A 7,827-nucleotide genomic window follows, 5' to 3' on the forward strand; every position below is an offset into this window, starting at 1 on the left:
TATATAACTTCATTAGATTTATATGACATTATTATTGTCAAGTCACATCACTTCAATATAATTATATGACATCATTAATTTCATTATGGTCAAGTAATATCACTTTCATCAGAGAATTTCTAGAACTCTAACTGTTAGATTCATATATAAATAACAGGGGTATTCTCGTAATTTTACCATGTGCCCTTGTATATGAAAAGGTTGAGAAAAGGATAGTTCATGGCATTAAAGAATTCAGAAAGGGGATAATGACAGCTCTTCCTCAAAAAATTTCATTTTTACTTTCTCTCTCTAACATTTTCAGTTTCTCTCTAAAATTGGGGAAATATCTCCAGCGACTTTCGATCGTTTTCCGGCCAATATCAAAGCGAAAGTCCATACTATTACGGCCTATAGGTAACAACTCCTCAAGCTTTGGTTTTAAGATCCATCCTTTTCTCAAACTTTTCATTTTTTTTATTATTTTTGCAAGTGCACAGTAAAGTTTGCGAGAATACCCCTGTTAGAGTCATGACTAACAATTAGAGTCCTAGAATTCCTCCTTCCATCATTATATTCATATGACATCATTATTGTCAAGTCACATCACTTCAATATACTTTTATATATAACATCATAATATACTTTTATGACGTAATTATATTCATATGACATTATTATTGTCAAGTACTATCACTTCAATATACTTTTGTGACATCATTATATTCCAAAATTTCAAAATAGAAACATATTGTAACTCATTCTCGGCACTTTATAGACATCTTTATATGTGCGTTATGGCTTCAAACTACCTTATATGACCCCAGGAGTCACCCCACGTATTCAGTGTAATTTTCGAAAAAATGTCAAAAAATAACCCAAAATCGTGTATTATAGCCTTTAATTTTGGACAAATTTTCACTTTTTTAAACTCGGAAATAAAAATTGTCGAGAGGCTTCCCATGGACCCTAATAAACCCTGGGAGTCCATTTGGGTTGGTAAAACCATCCAATATACCTTCAAACTGTCAATTTACTCGTTTGCAACTTGCACCGATTTCATAAACTCGAGGTTACCACGGATATTTATGACAACATATAATGTTCATATATGGTTCCAAACGACATTATATGACCATGGGATGTATCCCCTAGAATCTTGAGATTTTCGACACCGTGTCCCGAAACCTATAAAATTGGCCAAAAAACGTGTATTATAGCCTTCAATTTTGCCAATTTTTGACTATTTTTGACCCAGAAACAAAAATTGCCAAGAAGCTACCTATAGACCCTAATACCCTCCAGGATTCCAATTGGATGGGTGAAACCATCTAATTTGCCTTTGATCATCTAAATTACCAGTTTTTGTACACGACATTTGTTTTTTTAAAAGTAATCGTCTATGAGGACTAATTATTTTTGCTGAACTTAAATTATTTTTACTGAATTAAAATTATTTTATTGAAATTAAATTAATTTTATTGATTTTCAATTATATTTCCTCTTTAAAATATTATTGATTTTTACTCATATTTTTTAATAAACTGATATAATTTTTAAATTTTTTTATTTTTTTATTTAAGGTGAACTGAATAGGGCCTTAAGCCCATTAGCCAAAGTAAGAAGCAATAAGAACCACACTTGGACAACCCTCAACCCAAACCCTTGTTGAGAACTCAAGATGGTTAAGGTGGTCAATGGCAAAACATAACATTCTCAAAATAACTAGAAATAGAACAAATCTCTCTAACTAGCAACCCAAGGAATGAACCGTCTCTTATCTTGCCATTCACTAAATTAATGAGTGGCATATAATTGTTTGCCACAAAAGTGCAATCCCCCCCCCCCCCCCAAAAAAAAAAAAGGAAAAAAAAAGGACATTTACTAGTGCAAATAAATGTGATTATGTCCTTAATATTTAAGGAGTTTGACATGATCGAACAACTTCACTTTAAATAAAATTCATAACTTGTATATACTTGTCAAAATTAGGATTACAATTAAAAGATACTCCGTAATAAAATTGTACAAAAAAAGGCACTGAAAATAGATTGTTGGTGTGCTTGATAGTTGATGCCATATACCTTGTTTCTTCTTGTTTTTCTTCTTGTTTTTCTCTTCTTTTTGGATTTCTCTTGGACATGTAAAAAGAAATTAGCAAATCAAATGCTAGTGGATGTCTTGATGGATTAAGGTCCTGTTATGATCACCTTATTTTCACTTATTTCAGGGTTAATAAGTTCAGATAAGGATTAATAAGTTCCGATTAAGATAAGTTTAGGAAAAAATAAGTTTAGATAAGTTTAAATAAGTTGTGATTAGGGTTAATCAGGGCTACCCAAGTTTAATTTGTAACTAAAATCTAATATATATATATATATATATATATAGAAAGGAGAGTTTTTCCCCGAGTTTTTAGAGAGCCACGTAGGATTAAATTTTCTTAGCGCGCCACGTAGGATTGTAAATTTAAGTTATAACCAATTAAATAAGAGATTATTAATTTCTTTTACAATTAAATAATTCAAATGTCACGTAAGTAAAATTGACGAATGAGATTTTAAAATTTAATTTAATTAAATACAAAATATTATCTTTTGAGATTAGGAATTTTATTCTAATATTTTAAAACTAATATAATAGCAATTTTAATAACATAAATATGAAAAATATTTTCTTGAAAAAAAAATACTAACAAACCGTGCATCGCACGGGCTTCATCTAGTAAGTTCTAATAAGGGATAATAAATTCAGATAAGTTCAGATAAGATTAGATAAGTAAAAATCAGGTGAATAGAACACACTGTAAGTCACCAAGGCATCATGGTATTTGTTTCAAAATGACAAATCCTAATTTTCACTTAACCAACCCAATATGTTTGCTCTTGTCAACTCTGGCAATTAGTGACCAAGTGAAAATTGAAAATGTTATAATGTTAGGTGAAATCCTGAGTTGTAGGATAATTTAAAAGTTAGGAAAAAAAAATGATACACGAATAACTATCTAATTTGTTTGTTTTTTTTTTTTTTGGTGCAAAACGAGGAGAAGGCCCCAACAAAAACAACAAAATAAACTAGGGAGGAACAAAACGTGGCAGAGCCACACCAATGTAAAATACAACCCAAAGCTAAAGGGGGACTTGAATCAACTGAAATTTGTTGTTCTGGTTTACTCCTTGATTAGCAAGCCAATCAACCGCTTGATTAGCTTCTCGATAAATATGCTTGATCTCTACTTCCCATCTTGATTCTGCTAAGAGCTTTTGACAGTGAGCAATATTATAGCACTCCCCTGCTGTAGCATTTGAATTCTTAAGGCTTATAACCACAGCCTGGTTATCAATTTGAATCTGCAGTTTAGTAATACCCAGTCTTTTTGCAAGTTCAAGACCATATTCCACAGCAAGAATTTCAGCCTTAAAGGCATTGCAGTGGCCCAGTTTCAAAGAGTAAGCATAGCTGAATTTACCTGTGCTATCCCGAATGATGCCCCCTCCACCAGCAGGGCCTGGCACCCCCTTTGCAGCTCCATCAGAGATTAGAACTATCTAATTTGTAATTGTTTATTTACGGGATGTAAGGAGAGGGATTAGGGATCATGGAAAAAGGATATTCATGTTATTGTGTTTGTTTAAAAGGATAGAGACTAAAAATTAAAGAACGGGGGTAGAACAACGATTAAAACCCTCTATCTTCATCCTACTTACCACCCAATAATTTCATTTTCTTTATTCTATCCTCTTATCCACATCCTTCACATCAAAGGTCTTGTTTTTGTGGTAATGTAATGGTGGTTTAATAACTTTAAACGAAATAATTATACCAATTTGAATTCTCTTTTATTTCCAAACAATCAACAAGTCATCCAAACGATGAAACGAATATATATTTAGTGGTGTCAATTCGGATGATCAGATCGGGTCGTTTTTAAAAATTAAGTCATGCTAAATTATTAAATTATTATGTTTACGCAAGTCCAAATCTAAATCGGATATTTTTTTGACTCAAATGTGCTTTTGACACCTCTAACATGCTCCATTTCCTTCGATCCAAAGTGTAAATATGGCTTTGGGTTTGCTCAAGGCATAGCAAGATTCGTCATGGGAAGTCATCATTAAATTCCCCTACAAACAATGATTGGTAATAAAAAAGCATTAAAACTATCCCATTGCCTAAATTCATTCACAAAACCTTGATTAGCATAAATACCAATTTATTTAAACAACATTCATTTATCAAAATGAGATTCTCAGTATTAATTTGTCCATTGTAGTGCTTAAATCAAGGTTTCAGAAGTCTATAAGATACGATTATAACGAAGCACAGCCTTCCCAAAGTGAACTCCCACGTAACAGGTGCGACCCATACCCGTATTTACAAGATTATCAACCAAATACAATAACAATAGTTAAAAGTCAAAAGATTTTTCAAGCTTTGTAAACAAATATTTGCGTCACTTGATACTTTGTAGGAGCTTATCTCAAGCTATGCAAACAAACAAGCTCAAGAAACTCCAATCAAGGACTCAAATCTCGCACAAGCGATGGGCTCAACAGGGGTATTACAGTCTTTTCACCTGCTCAGCCTTCAACCTTGTGCCATCTTCATTTTCCATCAGTAATAAATCCGATATTCAACAAAATTATTTCCATTCAAAATTAAAAAAATATACTTTGAAATAAACAAAAATAGAGAACGATCAGAGTACGAATACGTGATTTCGCCATCATTCTGGCGATCAAACCTTGAAATTGCAAGGATTTTATGATTAAATTCATCAAATCGATCTCTTTATAAATTTTCAAATTCGATAATAAAATGTATAAAAACAAAACAAAAAAGGAGAGAGAAAGTAAGAAGATCAGATAGAGCTAATACATTGTTGCCATCATATCGGCGAATCAAACCAATAGGGAAACATAGTTCATTCATCATTTCAATTTACTCTCCAATTCATTTTCAAAATTTAAATCAAAACTAAATATAAAAATCGCAAATTTGAAAAATCTGAGAAAGTTATGATAATTGAGAAGACGAGATGAGAGAGAAAATATCGAAAATGGTGTGAGATAGGCTGAGCTTGTGGTGCTGCTGTTGCGGAAGTGAGATGAGGTTAGAGCAGATGGAACCCTAATAGTTTGATTTGGGATTTTATAGAAGATGATGATTTGTGGAGGCTGGAATTTTGATATCCAATTAGGGCATATGGATGTGTGATTTGTATCCCAAATCATAGGCCCAAATTTCTTCTAGGTTGGAACCTACAATCGAGTGTGCCGTATACTCGGGATTATTTGTTTTTTTATGGAGTAATGAGTAAATAATTATTAGCTCATTTGTTGATTAATAATCAAATGACCCCGAGTGTACGGTACACCTGGATGTATATAACAAATTTTATATAAATATTGAACAATTCTTACATGATGACTACATAAGTATTTTGAATTTGAGAATTTACAATAATAATTGATACAAATGTTGGTTATTTAAAATTTAACATAATGGTGTGGCAATAACACCAATATGAACCTTTTATTTTAAATAGAAATACATTATACTTCAAATAGATATTAGCAACGGTTTAATGAGTACATAGGTTTGGTATTACTATCGTAAATGTGTTGTATTGAATAAAACGGGATACTTAATGGAGGATAAATGTATTGTCAGCATTAAAATGCATTGAGTTTACAGCACTGGGGCATTAACATAAGAGGTTGTTCCAATGAGCTTTGATGATCATTGAGGCCATAAGGGTGTGTTTTATTCCTTACAATTTTACTTATCGAAATATATCACAAATGTTTCGTTTAAGTGAGGCTGTGTTTTTATCCATTTAGCTTACTTTAAGAGTATTTTACTAGATGAGTTTGGTTCCAATTTATAAATAAGATAACAATCAGAGTTTAATTCACAATTGAAAAATAAGGCCTGAAAATGATCAATCCAAGAGATATAAGTTCAAATGATTGAAATTTTGGTTAGTAAATGTGAAACGCTAAACATCGCCCGCAATTTACCATATAAAGCCCACAAATATGATATGGTTTGACCATTATGCCCATTTTCTAAAATTGAAATAATCTCGGTGTAAAAAATGTGGAGCCGTACTGGCTCGCCGGGGGAGACCGGAGGGCAGGCCGGAGATGCGGGGGACGCCGGAGGTACGTCGTCGTCGACGGAAAACGAGGTAAGTCACCGTTAAAATTCACGGTTTACCGTCGGAGTGGCTCCGGCGCCTAGGGTGGACGCCCAAACCGTAGCCTGGACGTCCAAGCCAGACGCCAGAACCACCAGAGTGGCGTCCAGCCCAGACCACCAGACTGGCGTCCTGGCCAGGCGCCACTCCACTGGGTGAGGCGGCCCTGCTAGGCGCCAGTCCAGTGGTTGTGGCAGCCCTGGCAGACGCCACCCTTATAAATTAATTTTTTTTTTCTTTTTTGATTTTGTTGTTGTTTTTTATTTAATTTTTTTAAAAAAAAAAAAATCGAAAATGATTTTTTAAAAAAATTCGAAATGGGTTTTTTTTAAAATTAAATTTGAAAATTCGAAATAGGTTTTTTTAAAATTAAATTTGAAAATTCGAAATGGTATATTTTTAAATTTAGTTTGAAAATTCGAATTGGGTTTTTATAAAAATTAAGTTTGATTATATATAATTATGCTTTTTTTTTGTGTTAATTCTGTGTAAATATAGAAATTAAATGTATTATCCGTTAAATGTATTTATTGTAATATATAATTGATGCAGGAATATGGTGGAGACGAAAATGATTACAGTGGGATATTTGGACATGATGGTCCATTCGAAGAAGCTCAACAGGCGATTGATTGGGTAAAACAGGTTGCAATTGCAGCTGGATTTTGCTTGGTAGTAGTAACTCATAAATCTCAACGGGATGGTAGAATGGATCGCATTTTGAGATGTGACCGTTATCGCAAAAGAGAAGAAAGAGATTTTCGTACAGCCACTCGGTTTGATACAAAGCGGAAAGGTTGTGGGTGTGAGTTCAGAGTAAAGGTTCGACAACTACGGAGTCGTGACGGTTGGGAAGTGATTGGTTACTCTAAATGGGGGTATCACAACCATGAGATGATAGTATATGAAGAGGGTCATCGACAACTGAGCGGCTTAAGTCCTGCTGCGAAACTAGTTGTGAAAGAAATGAGTGATGCTCAAGTGAAGCCTGCTAAAATATTAGCATCTGTGTTAGAGAAATTTCCAGAAGACCATCCAAACCGAAGACACATCTACAACGCAGACAGCAACTCAGGTTTGAACGGTCAGAGGGAAGGAACCCTATACAGCAGCTGCTACACCAGGCACAATCACGTGGTTACCTGTTCTGGTTTGATTCTGATGAAGATACAGCGGAGGTGACTCATCTTTTCCTTGTGCATCCTGATTGTGCTGATATGATCAAGTCTTGGCCATTTGTGATTTTGATCGACTCAACGTACAAGACAAACAAGTACAAGTTCCCACTGGTTGAGATGGTTGGGATGGCTCCAACGAACCAGAACTTTCTGATTGGTCATGCAATCATCAAGGATGAGACGGCTCCAAGTTATTATTGGGTGTTGGAGAAGCTGAGAAACTACATCGGGCCTAATGTTCATCCAGCAGCCATCGTCAGCGACTGTGAGGGAGGTCTCTTTGCCCCCATAGCAGAGCTGTTTCCCGAATCGAACCACTTATTGTGCACATAGCACATCAACAACTGCGTGAAAGTGAAAGCCTACAACCTTTTCAAGAAGAATTTGGAAATGGCAGAGAGATTGGTGAATTGTAAGTGGCGGAAGATCCTACAGGCTACCACAGAGGAAGCGTATGAGCGAGCATTG

This window comes from Chenopodium quinoa, unplaced genomic scaffold (genome assembly GCF_001683475.1).
Source record: "Chenopodium quinoa cultivar QQ74 unplaced genomic scaffold, ASM168347v1, whole genome shotgun sequence".
In the NCBI taxonomy this organism is placed as follows: domain Eukaryota; kingdom Viridiplantae; phylum Streptophyta; class Magnoliopsida; order Caryophyllales; family Amaranthaceae; genus Chenopodium; species Chenopodium quinoa.